Source organism: Protopterus annectens, chromosome 17.part0 (genome assembly GCF_019279795.1).
Source record: "Protopterus annectens isolate FY-2018-M chromosome 17.part0, PAN1.0, whole genome shotgun sequence".
NCBI classification, from domain to species: Eukaryota; Metazoa; Chordata; order Ceratodontiformes; family Protopteridae; genus Protopterus; species Protopterus annectens.
The window spans coordinates 788,814,512-788,831,558 of record NC_056751.1 but is presented as its reverse complement, the minus strand read 5'-3'; positions in this window follow the sequence as shown (position 1 = coordinate 788,831,558).

Here is a 17,047-nt window from a genome sequence, read left to right as displayed (position 1 = left end):
GATCGGCGATTTTTTTCCCTAGGAAAAAAATCGCTGATCTGACAGTTCGAGATTGTAAGCTTTTGCTTACATAAGGTCGATCAATCAGCGTTTGCTTTTTTAAGCGTTCGCTGATCTAATATAGACCCAAGCGTTCAAAGTAACAGCAGCTGAGGTCACAGCAGTTTATCATGGTGTGAAACACAATCACTCATATGTATCCATGGACTGTTGAGGGAAACTGGCATAAACACTTTACCCTGACTCTACTGTGGCTGCAATGTTTAGCTGTGGGAAGACCAAAGCAGAGTGCACAGTAATGAATGTACTTGCACCTCATTCAGAGGAGCTCCTTCTACAAGAACTTGGCACTTCCAATTTCTCTTTGGCATCAGATGCATCCAGTAAAGGAAACAGAAAAATGTTCCCCATGGTTATACAGTACTTCAGTCAAACCCATGGTGTACAACAGAAGCTTCTTGATTTCTAAGAAGGTCACAATGAAAGTGCTGAAGCTATATTTACAAAAACAGAGGATGTCATTGTGCAGAAAGGGCTGCTACTACAAAACATGTTCAGCTATGCTGCAGACAATGCTTCAGTTAATTATGGGAAGCATAGGTCTGTTTTTCAACATCTGAAATCTGATGTACCTCATATCATTCCAGCAAACTATTTGTGCCACGTACTGTATAAGTGTGCGAAGCATGCCAGCAAGGCAATTGCAAGATTTGATGTTGAGATGCTAATTTGGAAAGTCCACAGTGAGTTTTCAATATCTGCCAAAAAACTTGCAGTTAAAGGATATGTTTTTCTCGAACATGACTTCAAGGAGACTATGCAGTATGTTGTCACAAGGTGGCTGTCTTTGTTTCTTGCTGTAGCAAGACTAGTACAATGCTGGCCCGCTACTAAAAGTTATTTCATTAGTCAAGGGCCGGATGACTGTCACATCTGGAAGTTTGTGGAGGTCAATGAGGCATCATGGAAGATGTCTCAGAGGCTGAGTGCTGCTTACACTTCTTGGACTATATCTTGCAGGTTTTTTACAAGTCAATCGCAAAGCATGAAAGCAATACTCTGTCTGCCCCAGAGCTGTATGTAGTGATGGTGAGTCTATGAGATGAACTACAGTGAAGGTTGGAAGAGCAGTTCTTTGGCTGTAAAGCTTCATCTGCCATTAAGCACTTACCCTATATGTGGGACAGCAGGTCTTCAGCGACTTCAGTACCTTTTATACAAAAGCACTTTCTTACATGCAGAACTGGTTTGATTTTGATAATAGTTCCATTAAAGCTATGCTGGTGTTCAGCCTTCAACAGCCTGTGACCTGGTCAGAAGTGTGCCCAGCCATGGATACTTTCAAATTAGATCTGGACATTGATGAACTTTACTCAAACTTCTGTAGTTTAACTGCTGCATTGCCAGCCCTGTTACAGATGACAAAGGCACATGTAAGTGATCACTGGATAACATTTTTTAGTAAAGCTCCATATTGCAAAACACTTTACAGACTGGTACAGTTTGTCCTTTCAATTTCCTCCAGCAAGAGATTTTGGAAAGAGTTTTCTCACTTATGGGGAATGCATAGACTGATAACAGAAAAATAATATTTGTGTCCCTTGTCAAGGCTGAGCTAGAGGTCAAATTAAATTTCAATATGAGTTGTTCACAATTTTATGCATTTATAAAATATAAACACCCATTCAAGAGGATGCCAGAACAAGTGAAAAATATAGCTTCAAACATAAGCAATTATCATCCTAAGTGTCTCTCAGAATATCAGTAGCGTATACAAAGTTGTACCATAGGACCGTGATTGCTATTTTCAGTATTCTGTAAAATTAGTAACATCATATTTGACCTTGATTTTAAAATCCTTCTTTTGCTCATTTAACTCATAGATTCATAAGTGCATAGATATTCCAAGGCCACTTAGTCTAATGACCATTGTCTCCTTGCCAGTACCCTCACTAAGGCAACACCTCCTTCCTTCAGAAGGGCCAGACTGGTCCATACTGGAGTAAATTTGTGGATATCCATTCAGTCATATAGTTTATGTTTAAAGGAAGACAGTGCTTTGCACTGCTTAACATGCAGGGAAAGATTATTCCAGAAGTTTGGGAGCCACTGGGCTACAAACCTGACCATTTACTATGTTCTATTCATCTGTTGGTAAACATTTAGGTCCCTGAGTCTAATGTTGGCATAAATATTGGAGTTGTAGAGAAACAGGAGGTCTAGGACAATTGGGTTTCAATGGAAGTTTAAGAAACACATGCATAAAAATAGGGTCTATATCACATAGTCAAAGTTTTATATGAAATGTACGAACCATTCCGTTCGAAGTTACAAAACTCTGACTATGAATAAAAAAAAAGAAGGAAAAACAAAATAAACTGTTGTAAGCAGGGGGGAAAGCCCCCCTGCAAACCTCCCAACTGTACCGAATTACTTGGTTTTTACCGAGTTTTGGGGTCCAAATAATGGGGTGCCACGATTCCCGAGTGGCACCCCTTAATTTCCGATTTTTTCCAGTGATTTTTAAATTTATTTTGTTTCGCGCTTTTTGAGTTGACGTCATCACATGTGCATTGACGTCAGCTCCATCAGCCTGTCGGAATTGAGCTCAAGGGCATACATTCCGGCTGGCTGTTTGAGCGCGAACTACAGAGTTGAATTGGAATAGATATATTTTTCAATTGAGGGTGAGTGAAACGAACAGAGTTGGAACTTGGGATGGATATATTGCAATGGTGCTGCAATGGAGGTATTTTATCAAGGTATTTGCTTTTTGCTGGGCTGTTGCTTAGTTCAGGTATTTGTTATGCTGAACGGAGCTTTTTAAGGTATTTTTTATGCTGGCGAATAGAGCTTGCTTTAGCAGTATGTTTCGGCTGAATGAATGGAGCTTGCTTTGGCAGTATGTTTCTGCTGAATGAATGGAGCTTGCTTTGGCAGTATGTTTCTGCTGAATGAATGGAGCTTGCTTTGGCAGTATGTTTCTGCTGAATGAATGGAGCTTGCTTTGGCAGTGTGTTTCTGCTGAATGGAGCTGTTAACGTATTCAAACGGAGCTTGCTTTGGCAGTATGTTTCTGCTGAATGAACGGACCTTGCGTTGGCAGTGTGTTTCTGCTGAATTGAGCTTTTAACGTATTCAAACGGAGCTTGCTTTGGCAGTATGTTTCTGCTGAATGGAGCTTTTAAGGGCTGGGCTTGTTATTATTTTAGAGCAGTATGGTTCTGCTACGCTTTTACAGAGCTTTGCTAGTTCGCTAGGTTTTTAAGTATTTAGTTCCAGTTTCTGCTGAACAGAGCTGTGCTGGCGAATTAACTGAGGTATTTTGTTTCTGCATCTATTGGCTAGACTTGTTATTAGGCAGTATATTTCTGCTGCACTTTTACAGAGCTTTGCTAGCTCGCTGGGATTTAGTTCAGGTGTGTGTGTGTGTGTGTGTGTGTGTGTGTGTGTGTGTGTGTGTGTGTGTGTGTGTGTGTGTGTGTGTGTGTAGATAATATAAATAGCTGCAGTGTGACAAATGGATGTGGTATGTAGAAACCTTTCTCTGCCTGCTTTATTGTTCTGTTCCTCATTAATCTGGTTTTCAGGATTTTTGTGGCAAATCACTGCAGGATTGAATTCAGTAAATAATGACAGGCATTTGAATATATTTTGTCCTATTCCTCATTAAATCTGTGGTTTTCAGGATTTTTGTGGCAAATCATTGAAGAAGTGAAATCACTAAATGACAGGCATTTGAATTTCAGACTTCATAGTCTTCAGAAAATAAATGGTAACACAAAACCTTTTATTCTAGCAAGTTTATAAGGTCAGTATTTGAAATTTGTCCCTATTTTGGGGCTGTATTCCCCCATTATTGGCTTTGTCCAGGTTTTTTATGCTAAAAGGTTGAGATCTATGGTGAGAAGTGAGAACTGAATTCAGTAAATGATAGCCATTTAAGTTTCAGTCTTTCTGTCTTTCAGGAAACTGCTGATTTGGCTTAGGGGTATGTTGCTCTGACTGTAGAGCACAAGCTGCTGGGTTTGAGACTTGGCAGTCAAATGCATGGTGATAGCACATCTGTTCTAGCAGCTTTCTAAAATTATACAAGCACTGTTTAAAATGTGTCCCTGTTTTTTGGCCTTTTGCCCCCCCCCCCCAAAAAAAAAACTGAAATTAAGTGCAAGAAGCTGTGCAAAATGCTTATGGCTTACACTACTGTCATATATATATATATATATATATATATATATATATATATATATATATATATATATATATATATATATATATATATATATATATATATATATATATATATGTGTGTGTGTGTGTGTGTGTAAGTAGACTTTTATGATGGAATGTTCTGAATTGGGCAGTTTTGTCGTTATTGCTTCATGCATTTTGTTTCATTGTCTACTGAAAAAATGTTAAAACAATAAGTTTAAAATGCACTCTAACTTAAGTCTAACAAGTGTGCTGTATTATACAAGGAATATAATTTAATAAAGTCAGAAAGGTGTATCAAAGAACTCATGTATGTTTCTTGTTTTGTGTGCAAGGGCCCTATGATTTGAAAACAGCCCAAAGGTAATATTTATCCACGACTGGCCAGTTGCATTTTCTTTGGATGTGGTATGGGTTTCAATGGTGTTTCAATGAATGTGAGTTTCAAGGGCAGAGAAGTTTTAATGCCAAGTCTATTTTCAGTGTGAGAGAGTATTGCTTTGTTTAGCAGATAGTCTTTGTGTATTCTGCTATAAAATGTAAAAATAAAATCCAAATCATTGTAGAAGTAAAGCAGTATATCCAAACATTAGTGTTTATGGTAAATGGGGTGAAAATAGCCAGGTAATGGAACATTGGAATGGCTGCATGGGGACTCTGGTACCATATTTTGGTTGTCTGTTCTTCAGTTTGCATTTGAAAGCTGATATCCCACAATTCCATTGGAGTGGGCGGGGTTACATAATTATGTATGCACATTTTATGTTAATCAGTGTACAGATTTGTACCTATTTTTCATGTTCCTTGTCCAAATTTTTGATGTTTCCAGGTTGAGAGGTATGCCCCCCTGCACCCCCCACATGGGGGCCTGCGCACCCCACACCCCCTGCTACTTAAATATACCAACTTTGAGATCACACCTCATTCAAGAGAATGGAAACCTCCCCTTACGGAGATTTCCACTGAAACCCTCGGACTTGTACAAGTTTGAAATTATGGTCTCAACCATATGAGGTTCGAACTTGTACAAGTTCAACTACGTGACAGGAACCCATAAAAATACAGTGCACCATTCCACTGATATGATGCACATGGGCTGCCTTTGTCTGATAGATATGACTCTGCTCATTTCACAGTTGGAAAGTTATCTGCTCATTTCACAGTTGTAAAGTTATCTGCTCATTTCACAGTTGGAAAGTTATCTGCTCATTCCTACCTTATTTGCTCTCTGTAGGAGCGATTATGTGGGTGCAAAATGCCATAGAGCTAGCCAAACAGATTTCTGCATTCCCTCAGCTTTACATAGCTGTTGACAAAACCTCAGCCTATCATAGCACCTTCAATTCCTCTTCCTTTGTGGAAGTGCTATAGTTTGAATTTGGTGTAGGAAAGTAGGCTGTCCAACAGGAGCCAGTTAAGGTGCCAGAAGATGTAGGATCAGGACAAGGAGAAATGTTGTAAATTAATATGTCTGTCTGTCTGTACCATTGTCAGTGCATCAGTGTTAGTGAATAAGAAAGAACTCAAGTACAGGCACCCTTAGTGTTTCTCATTCTAAAAGAGGACATACGATTTCATTACATATCAGATTTACCTAATACATAATTGAATGATTAGCTGCTCATAATGGTGGAATAATGGTACATATAATTTATAATGAAATGTGTGGATAAACTGGCCACTCAATTCTGTCGCACAGTATAACTGATATAATATCTTAAAGAAAAGCATTTTTCCACAGAGTGAGTTACTTGCATCTAAAACTGCTTTCCATCATGCACAAAAAATATGAGTGTTATTTCTGTTTTTTTCTAAGAAACACAGTGGATCCACATCATAATTTGTTAAGTAGAGAACAGAAATCCCCCCTCCCCACCAAAAAAAAAAAAGAACGATATATGCATTGTTATGCATTACTCAGTGGCTGCCAATCTGTAAGATGACATCACATCTATCTTATTTGTTTCTCTGGAGTCATCTGTGGACAAGTGTAATGCACCCTTCAAAAAATAATTTGGGAGGTAAGCCAGCATGGGAATGTAAATAAGAGATTTTACCAGTAGGGATGACCATATGTAGGGGGCACATAAAATAGGCAATAGGGAGCTCTAATGTATTGGCAAAAAATAGTGAAGGAACCAAGGTACTCCCAGTGCAACTAACTAGGAAGGGAAAAAACAGTGTGTGATGAGGCCAAACAGAATGTTGGGATGTGGGGTAAGACAATCCCCCTTCCCAAAGACTGATAACAGAATATAGGCTGCAGGAAAAGCGATAGGAGAGTGTTGCATGACAGACCAGTTCTGGTTGAGTTTATTGCTACAATGCTTTGAAAAAGTGAGTCTTTCAGCATCAGATGAAGCAATCATGTGGCAAGTGTCCCCAGTATCTATAAGGAATTGAACACATGTATCTTGATCCTTGAATGGGATGACCTGACCATGATAGTCCACCAGCTACAAAAGAAATAGCTGTGATTCCTACGTACCTTCCTGCAGTATTCCAAGTCAGAGGCTGCTGCTGTGTCAGTTCTCAGAGGGCTGGCTTGGTCAGGCAGAGATACATTTACCTGTTGTAAGAAAGGGTAGTTATCACACTAGTCACCTGTCTGCAATTAAAGAAAAGATTTGCTCCTGAATTAGGTGCATTGGAACTTGATGTAACTTTTCATAGAATTTGTCCCTGATTTTGATATGGTGACCCTTGTAGGTATTGTACACGTGTCTTTTGGGGAATCTAAATCTGCCTCTACCTCCTTTGCTGCTTTTTCCTCTGCCGTGGTCTCATCCTTAGGGTTAGTGTTGAAGTTAAGTTTCCATTGTTATTTCTTATTTTTGCTTTCACTGTTTAACTATGTCACTGCCAGCGTACTGAGTTTGCTTAACTATTTCATGTAAACTTAGACTCAGCCACTTAAGGCAGACCTTTTTTATTTGGTCTTATATCTGAGGTAATAACCCTCCACTGTTAGCCAAACCTTCAGTTGCTTCAGGGTGTCCTGAGAAGGGCTCATGTGTATTTACCACATGTGGGCAGTTACCTATAGAATAGGTTCATAGGTAGGTACTAGGCTATCGGCCCACGGGCCTACGTAAGCCTAGCCAACAAGGTTCCCTGGCTTACGCCACCCAAGAAAGTTATTTTCCTGTGCAACTGTTGAGCAGAGACACAGAAGTGATTCCTGGGGTGTATTTCCTATTTTCCATCCACTCAAGATTTTTCTTGAAGAGTGCTAATGAAGAACTTTGCTTGACATAGATGGGTAGCCTGTTCCAGAGTATAGGAACTCTCTGGGACAGGAATCTATCCCTCCAGCATGTCCTGTTTATTGTGGTGACAAGGTTTAGGTCCCTAGAGCATGTAGCTCAGAGGGATTGGGATTTGTTTAGGTGTAGCATTCACATGAGAGAGTCATAACAGTACTTGTTGTTGAGATACTTGAGTGCATGAATGATTTGGCAAATCCTAGCACCTGACAGGCAGCTAACCGTGACCTTCTCCTTATCCAGCCTGGTGAGTTGTGCATCTATGCTTCTCACAATGGAATGGCCAATGGCCAAGACATTTGCTTTACAGGTGTTTTGCCTTAGAGGCTTGTGGGTGAGACACTGGTGCAAGAGTTCTTATGTGTAGTGGAGTCTACTGAGTATGCAATATGTGTAGTCTGTTTGTGCTTGGGAGGTCTCAGCTCCTTAGGTATACTTCTGGAGAATACCTCTGCATATGTGGGTTTGTGTGAGAGGTGAAGTGTGTGGTCTGACAACTTGTTCAGTGTCTGGTTCAATTTAACATAAGTGAGTGAGCACAGATCCTAGATTCAAAGTATAGATGCATCTCTCACATGTTGAACTTGTATGTTTTAGTATAGAAGGCTGTCAGTGTACAGGAGGCAGTTGCTACACTGCCTCAAGATGTCCACCTCAATCAGGCGAGCTGGAGAAATGGTAGGAAACTGTCAGTCCATAATGCTCAGTGTATTCAGGGACAAGTAGTGGGGGAGTGTGCTAGTTAGAATGGGTTAAGTTGTAGGACTAGTAATAAAACTATACTATTGGAGACTTAGGACTGGAGACCTTCAGAGAACCCACAAAATGCACAGCTGAGCTGCTCTCCGGGCAGCAGTGTGCAACTGAGTTGCGCACAGAGAAGCCTCAGAAGGTTCAGAAACAGTTAACTAGAGGAAAATTTTGATTGTTAAGCCTGTGCATCTAACACACAGTGGTAACCCCTGCTGCACAATGTGGAAACCCGGGGATTAAATAAAAGGGAAGTTAATCACTTTTTAAACAAGCTAACCAATAGTAATGCTCAACATTGAGCCTTGCTCCAAATTCCACTCAGACAGGTCCTTGACTACACTTTTCTGCCACAAGTGTGCAGGGGGGCCCTTTTTAATGAAGGCCATCTCAATTCAGTACTCAGATGCTGCCAAACAGACTACATTCAGCAAATCTGAATCTAGCCTATGCTAAGATAAAAGTGTGGCAAAAACAGTTGAAAAATAGTCAAAAACAGTAAAAACAGCAAATATCACATTCAAGGTACAATTCAAGAGAACAAGACACATTTCTTTGCACAAATCACCAGATGCTTTGGATTTCATTTGCATACACAGCAATTCTGTGGCTTGTCGCCAACCTCTGCTTATAGGAAGCATAAGGCTTTGAGCCAGAGTTCATGAACTCAATTTTTTTTTTTACACTACACTTTTCTAAGCAATTCTAATATTAAACTGGAAAAGTTAATAGCTTCTCATAGCAGCAGTTTGTCACAATGACTGAAAAATGTTTGTGAGGTATGCAAAAAACACTTGTCCAAACATGAATACATTACATAATCCAAAGACTGCGTGTGTGCTTCATAAATTTCACTGTGCAAACCCATCCTTTCATTTTTAAGCAAACTGTTCTGGGAACAAGAAAGAGAACCCAAAGTACAGCAGATCAGACTTTCCCCATTCCAAAAAACAGTTTATATCGCATTCTGCAAGATCCCTAGATTTTCCTTTGCAGATTGAGTGGCAAAAGTTCCTCCAACATCAAAGCACACATTTCCAATAACCATACAGGTCAGGAATGTACAAATGGCATACATAACATGGGTTCAACTGGCTGTTGTGAGGTTATCAAATACTTAGAGTAAGATACTCAGCACCCAATGCCCTTCCTCACAATCAACAATTTCTCCATATACATTAGTGGAGTTGCTTTATACCATCTACCCCTGCTGCCCCCCCCCCCCAAAAAAAAAAAAAGAAAGGTCCCATGATGCTCTTATTTCTCATCTTCAGAAAGCCACAACCACATTTTCTATTATCAACTTAAATCACAAACGGTCCAGAAAGAGATTCTTGATAATAATCACAAAATTAACACAGGCAGTGATAGAGGAGAGGCAGCAAATATAATGCAGACCAGGAAAATGGCTACATAGTGGTTTGCACCAGTCTGTATGGTGTAGTTAAGAAGGCCACTCAGAGTGCAATGACAACGTTGGAGTGGGAAGGGGCATCGTGGATAGAAAATATTGAGTCTCTAAAATTAGACTTCCATTCCCTGTATGTTTCAAAGGTAGTTAAACACAGCCACATTGAAAGAGGATGTTTAAACACTTAAAGGGTCTTGTATAGCTATAAAGGCTGTACACACACACACACACACACACACACACACACACACACACACACACACACACACACACACACACACACACACACACACACACACACGCACACAGACAGTGAAAAGCAGCATCAAAGATGTAAACTAGAAATAAGAAAGGATTATTAGTAACAATGAGACAAACAATGTCACAATCAGCTGAACATATACTATTAAATTATAAAATAGTTCCACAAAATGCTGACAAAGGACATTTCTCGCAATTAGCACATATTGTTGACTAGAAAGAAAACCAAAGTAAAAGAAAAGAAAAGAAAAAAAATGCATTAAATGAAGGAAATTACTTGCTCAGATTAAAAAAATTAAACTAACATGATCCTGGTAGTTACCCAAAAAGAAGGAAACTTCTGCACTGCAGGAAGAGGAAATAGTCAAACAGTGTTTCCTGTAAAGAAAGCAGAAAAAAGATATATATATATCTGTGGAAAGGAAATGTCTCCTACAAACAATGGACTCCTGCAGATTTCTTATAAAGAGCAAGGGTGAATTTGAGCGCGGGGGGGCACAGCAAAATCAGAATAAAGCCAACAAATGTGGAACCACAGTTGATAAGGCAGGCACACAAAAAAAAAAAAAGGGAGTGTGAAGCAGAAGGTGATGCATCTTTTGCTGAGAGACCAACTTGAGCATGGGGAAGGGGAAACATCATACAGACTACAACCTTTGGAAAAAAAGTACAGGTTCAAATGCTCAGACACGAAGATGCACACCCCTACCAAATGTAGCATGGTACTGTATGAAGAAGAAAAAAAATCTCAGAATTTTGCAATTAAGTTAAAGAAAGTTAGTGCCACAATCCTCTAAATCAAAGTCTTGAAAATAGACTCCCCCCATATGTATTGCCTGCAATACTTTTGTGTGTGTGGAGATGAGGGAATGACAGTATTTAAGTTCACTTTAGCCTGACAACCATGAAAAAAAAAATACCAATATCTGTAGGGTGAAGAAACTCCTTACCTCTGGCTAGAGCACCAGAATCAATAGTTAAAAAGGTTTAAAATGTAAAAAGACACTGATGTAAAGGGAACCAAGTGTGCGTGCATGTGTGGAAGCACTATTAAGAGTCACACTTCCATTAAGGAAGCTCAGAATAAATCATATAAGGAAATCTGCAACATGCTACAAGACTATACAACTACTTTATTATAGGAACCAGGGGCACCACGAACACTATATAATGGTGTACACACACACACACACAATTTTATAAATGTATTTTTTTAATAACATCCCTTCCTCTTCTCAATACAGTAAGCACTTAAAAAAAAGTATGCTCTCTGAATAAGGGCTCAAATAAACTATGAAAAAAAAGTGTATGCCAAACCTTACTTATTTACTGCTTACCAGAAAAGTCCGACCGGATATATTAACCCATTTTCGGTGGAAGGCCAAGGAGAAAAGCTTTACATAGAGTACCTGTAAACCTAGACTATCCAGATCAGTATATTCTGGCACCACCAAGCTATTTAAGCAGCTAAGAACTGACCAGCTATTCTAAAGCATTTTATATCTCACACATAAAAAGTGATGCAAACAAACTGGGATGACAGACTAGTACAATTACATTTTCCCCTACCTGAGCTCTGGATTAGGGATCATACGGATGCACGCTTTCTCCATTCCTCCCCATATATGATAACATTATTACAAACATTATACAAGCTGTATTCCTTAGAGTCTGTCGATTTGCCATCAACATGTCAGAAATTACTCGACCTTGGAAAGCCAATAGGCACTTTTCAAAGTTGTTGTAACTTTGCTTTGTAAATGTTTGAATTCACAAGAGAGAATGCTAGTTGGCATTCGTTCTTGTGAATTCATTACTTTGAATGGAGATCACAATATAGTGAGGAATGGGAAGTTTGTATATATAAGTAGCAAGGGGTGTGGGTGTTGTCACCCCCCACATGGGGGGGGGTGTATGGGGCTTGCCCCCCTGTAAAAAAAACTTTTGTAGCACATAACCGGAAGTGTAGATATTTTCGGTAAAGTCGACATGCCTGAGTTGTTGACTTTTCTTAATTCCCACTTTCGGTTATGTGAACGATCAGTTATTGGATTTTACAACATTTTGGGTCGCATACATGAACACTCCCACTAGTCAGTTGCAAGATTTTGATAGTAAGCAGAGTCTGTCTACATCATGCACACTGTCTATCTTATATTAGAAGGTACAACTGGTCTTTTACTCACAGCTTTCACTAGCCAGTGTTATTTTAACTAAGCTTACAGATATTCAAGGTAAAACATACTGGTAGCCTATTTTTCTGTGGAACTAGGCTGGAGGTGCTGCAGTCAATATGGAAGTAAAAACACTCTAGTTTCTAAAAGCACTCATTATACCAAAAGTTTATAAATGAAGTTGCCCTCTGCAGATGTGCCATCAGTAACCCATTCTCAGCTTTTCCACTACTCAGGCCAAACTCAGCTTACAAAAGCGACATTGTTAAGAACACAGGGTAGCTGAAAGGCATATGGTCAGCCCAGTACTACACATTTGACAAAAAGACAAGTTTGCCTCCTTTGAATATGCAACCCTTCTAAGTACTAGGCTAGCTGGCTTTGAGGACCATTTTAAGCCTAGCCAATATCCCTTTTGGTGTTTGAATTAATATATTGCACTTGGTGTCAGAATGGCTTTACCCATCTCACAGTTGAGCGGAATACCAGCATCATACCATAGATAATTTGAGGGGACCCATGCATAACATAAAGCATTTAGAGCTGCCTCTGTCTATTTGTAGTACCAGTTGCAGCTCTGGGGAAAATGCTCCATTTCCCCATCCAAGTTGCACTTGAATATGGACAGGGACAAGATTTATTTTACCTGGATGGGGAGTCTTTTCCAGAACAGTGGTATCCTCCGAGAGATATACCTGTCCCTCCAAATCATTCTGTTGATGTTTCAGAAGAGGTTTAGATGCCTAGACAAAGTATTTCTAATGCCATTTGGCTCAATATGCAGTAAATCCATCAGTTTTGTGTCAGAGGATGCTTTGTAAGCTAGACACGGGTCATCTCTTAGCAGTCCATAGAATACCAAGTATACAGTATAGTGAGACGGCCTTTTGTCACTCCATGTATGACATATTGTTTAAACCTTGTATCTCATTAGTAGGGTTATCTTTGGGTGTTCCAGTTGTTGCTTGTGACTGGACAGATACATGTCCAAGGGGGAATGATACTCCAAGAGTGGCCAAATGAGAACTGAATAAAGGGGGGCAATGATATCCACAGATCTAAACACAATCCCTTTGTTTATAAACTGTAGAATACAGAAAGGACTTCCTTACATCAATCGACAAATGTTGGTCAAAAGTTAGGGATTTGGGAACATATGCAGACAGTGACCAAACATGTGGATCAACTCTTAGGGGTGTACTATCAATTTCAAAGTCCCCAGAGCAGAGGACTTCCTAATGATATAATAATGCATTTTTTGGCATTTAGTTCCAGTCCATGATTTTGGCACCAGTTACTTAATTGGGAAAATCTTCCTGCAGGATGACCAAGTCATATAGGGATTCAGTGGTTGCTCCCAGCTTGCAGTTATCTACAATCAACCAAGGCCTGTTGGTATTGGCTTTTACTTCAGAGAAGTAGAGGCCAAACAGGAGAGATCCCAGCACAAAACTCTGAGGGACTACACTGGTGATTGCTATCTGTTAAGGTAAATGCTTCTATTTTAATTATCTTCTTTTTTTTTTCCAAAATCTCTTTATTTCAATTTTCTTTTTTCAAATAATAACAACAATACGGTAACTCAAAAACACAAATAAACAATACAAATACCTATCTAAAGAAAACAGACAACATTCTTGTTCAGAGAAAATTATATATATATATATATATATATATATATATATATATATATATATATATATATATATATACAATATATACACAAGAAGTCACTACATCGTCAAGTAAAGTATGCGAATTCTTATGTTCATCTATTTTTATTATCTGAGCCTTATCCCTGAGACAGGTTGCAATCCAGCAGGAGACATAAGGGTTTATTTCCAGTTTATTTAGCTTTTCTACTATGCCCGAGTGGGGAACTGCGTCAAAAGCTGTGGCCAGGTCGAGATACCTGGTATGTACCATTTAGCCTTCATCCATTCCTTTTGAGTAAGCATGACCTACCCTTAACAAATCCAAACTGAGACAGGTCAAATGTTTCCTTATTATCCTTATTACTGGTTCCACAAAAAGTATTTCTATAGCTCTGCAAGGGTGTGGTAGCTTTTTACATGCTTGGTATAGTGTGGTGCTGTATGTTTCCACATACCCAGTAGAGCTATCTGGGTTCAGTGGAGATCCGAGGCTTGCCGAATTATCACTTAGGAGTAGGCAGATTGTCTTAAGAGAAATTTCTAAAAAGGTACCTTGGGTGGAAGGGATCTCTGGTTTCAGTTTTATTTCAAAGGAGATGGATTTACGGTCAAACCTAACCAGTAACAAAGATATGCAAGGGAAGGTACAAGATGCCCTCATATTAGTAAGAACAAGATCCAGTGTGTTGTTCCTCCTAGTGGGTACTCTGACTAATTGTTCTAGAGCATTTGTATTGCCAAGTCCAAGAATTTCTGTGCTTGTGCACAAGGGGTGGTGTAGATTTCCCAGTCTATAGTTTAAATCCACCCAGGAAACGGGTATTGGAGTTAATACAGAGTTATCCTAGCTCCTGTAGATAGGCCTTGTGGCTTTCTTGGGTCACAGAGAGAGTTCTACAGATAACAAATATGTTGTAAAGACCTGATAGTTATTTGTACACAAGGAAGCTCTAATGCATCCTGCTGCTTTACCAGCCTTGACGAGAGTCTCTTCTGAATGAAGACAGTCACATACACTTCTTTTCCATTCCTGTGCAGCAGGTGGTCTGAACATGTGGAAGACATTATAGCCCTGCAGCTAGAGTGCACTCTTCTGTTGTAAACCATATTGCAGTCATTACACAGACAAATGTCCTGCAGGGTCACGGGAGCTTGTAGGGAGTGGAGTTAGTGTTTGCTACTGCTATTCTTCAGTAACACTTTCATATTTTTCCTTGCTTGTTTTAGGTTAGTATGTTTATCAGCCTGGTATTGCCTAAAAAAGGCACTGCAGGGTTTTGATTATTGGTAGAGATGTTGTTCATCCCCAGAGGAGATACACCAGGCCCTACCTGGTTAAGTGGCATGGTCTGCCAATCGTATCCTCCCAGTCTGACAAATACTAGACCTCTTTCAAATGACACTAAAAACTTAGACAATTATTGAAGTCAATGACTTTTTGCTCATATTGCGGCATCACTCCTTAAGAAGGTAGAATGCCACTCAATGCTTGGCTGAAACCTGCCCTGGACACACAGTCAGACCGCCATCATGTTTCTCTTCATATAGTCCAGGGAGGTTTACCTCAAGTCACTGACACCGGCATCAACTATAACAGAATCATACTGCTACTTGCTGCTCAAGGAATTTTGTGCATAAGCAATCTGAAAGATCCTGGCATCAGACAAGCAACTAACAGTCACACGTTCCTTGCCCAGCCTGGCAAGAGGTACATTTGTACATCTTACAATGGAGTCACCTATAACATGCAAGTTTAGTTGGATCGATGCCTGTCTTACAGGAGCAGCATTCATGACTTTGGGACTCTACTAGAGACAGTCCTAAGAGCATGTACTATAGAGAAGGACTGGACAAAAAAACAGGAGGACAGAAATGATGATACTTTGACTGTAAAAAAACAACACTTAGAGATGGCCGCCACTTGTTAACATAAACAAGCAGAGGTCTGTACCTTGACTGCCCCAGACAAAAAGTTGCCAATGACAGTTTTAAAAATGAAAGCCACACGGTTCGCTCAGTATAAGAGAATGAGAACTGGCTGTTCTGTGAGGATTCTCTTTCCTGACACTCAACAAAACTGTGTATATTTACCACAATTAAAAATGTTATCGCAGAAAGAGGATTATGCTTCCAGATTATAGTAACACTCTCCCATTAAGAGTACCTGACAATGAATGTGTATCTCAGAATATCACAAAAAGTGTGCCCTACCACAGATGTGCACTACCCTCACTCTAACTGCCCCTGTCCTTTACGTTTGCACTGTACAGTGATTTCAAAGCATGCATCTTAAAACAAACAGAAGACTGACATTAAAGCTCACAGGTGTGCACTTAGAAATTAATCATAAAGAGCTGGTTAATAATAACTAGTGCAGGATTCGGCCTGCAGGGCATCACTACCTACTGTAAACAGGTAAACTGATATGAAACAAGAAGAGTCAGGCAGTGCTTGTGTGTGTGACAGAGAGAGAAGGGAAGCAAAGGCAATCTCAAAATCTCCACAAAACCAGAAAAAGTGTTTGATGTTGCTGGCTAACAAACAAAATTGCAGACAATAAAGACTCCCTTGCAGACATGAACAAAATATATTCCCAAAAAAACTTTATTGTGATTAAACGCTTTCATCCACTTACACAGGACTTCATCAGAATCAAACACCATTACATGTAAAGCCCTTTTATATGCACCCATAAGGCTATACAAATTAAATTAATTGAACAATAAACTGTTATATTCACAGGGCAAGCAACAAAAGAGTAAAAAAATCACCATATTAAATAAAACAGGACCATAAAACTCACTATATATCAAAACAAGAATGATACCTAAAATTCAGCATGAAAATCATTGTACATTGAAACAAAGTTTCTTTTTTAAATAATATTTATTTTTAAAAAGGTATATAAGCAAGATTAGTTCCAACAACAGAAGTAAAAAAAATATATAGTAATAAGAATGGTTTCTTGAAGAACCACCTGTGTGCAAATATTTACGTCACTTTAATCCCCAAGTTCTAGAACAGGTTGTAGGGCAATATTATCATTAATACCTGGGTGCCAAGAAGCATTTAACAACAACTGCCACCTCACCTCTCTTTCTTCTAATATTGTTTTTAAATCACCACCCCCTTGGATTAACTATTAATTTCTACAGTATGGCAAATCTGAATGTATGGCATTCTGAGGTAATGGCCAAGCTGCCTGTACATAGCACTGTTAGCATTCTGTTCCTTGATTTGATGCAAATGTTCATATATTCTGTTTTTTAATTCCCTGTCAGTTTTTCCAACATAAAATGCTGGACAGGACATACTTAG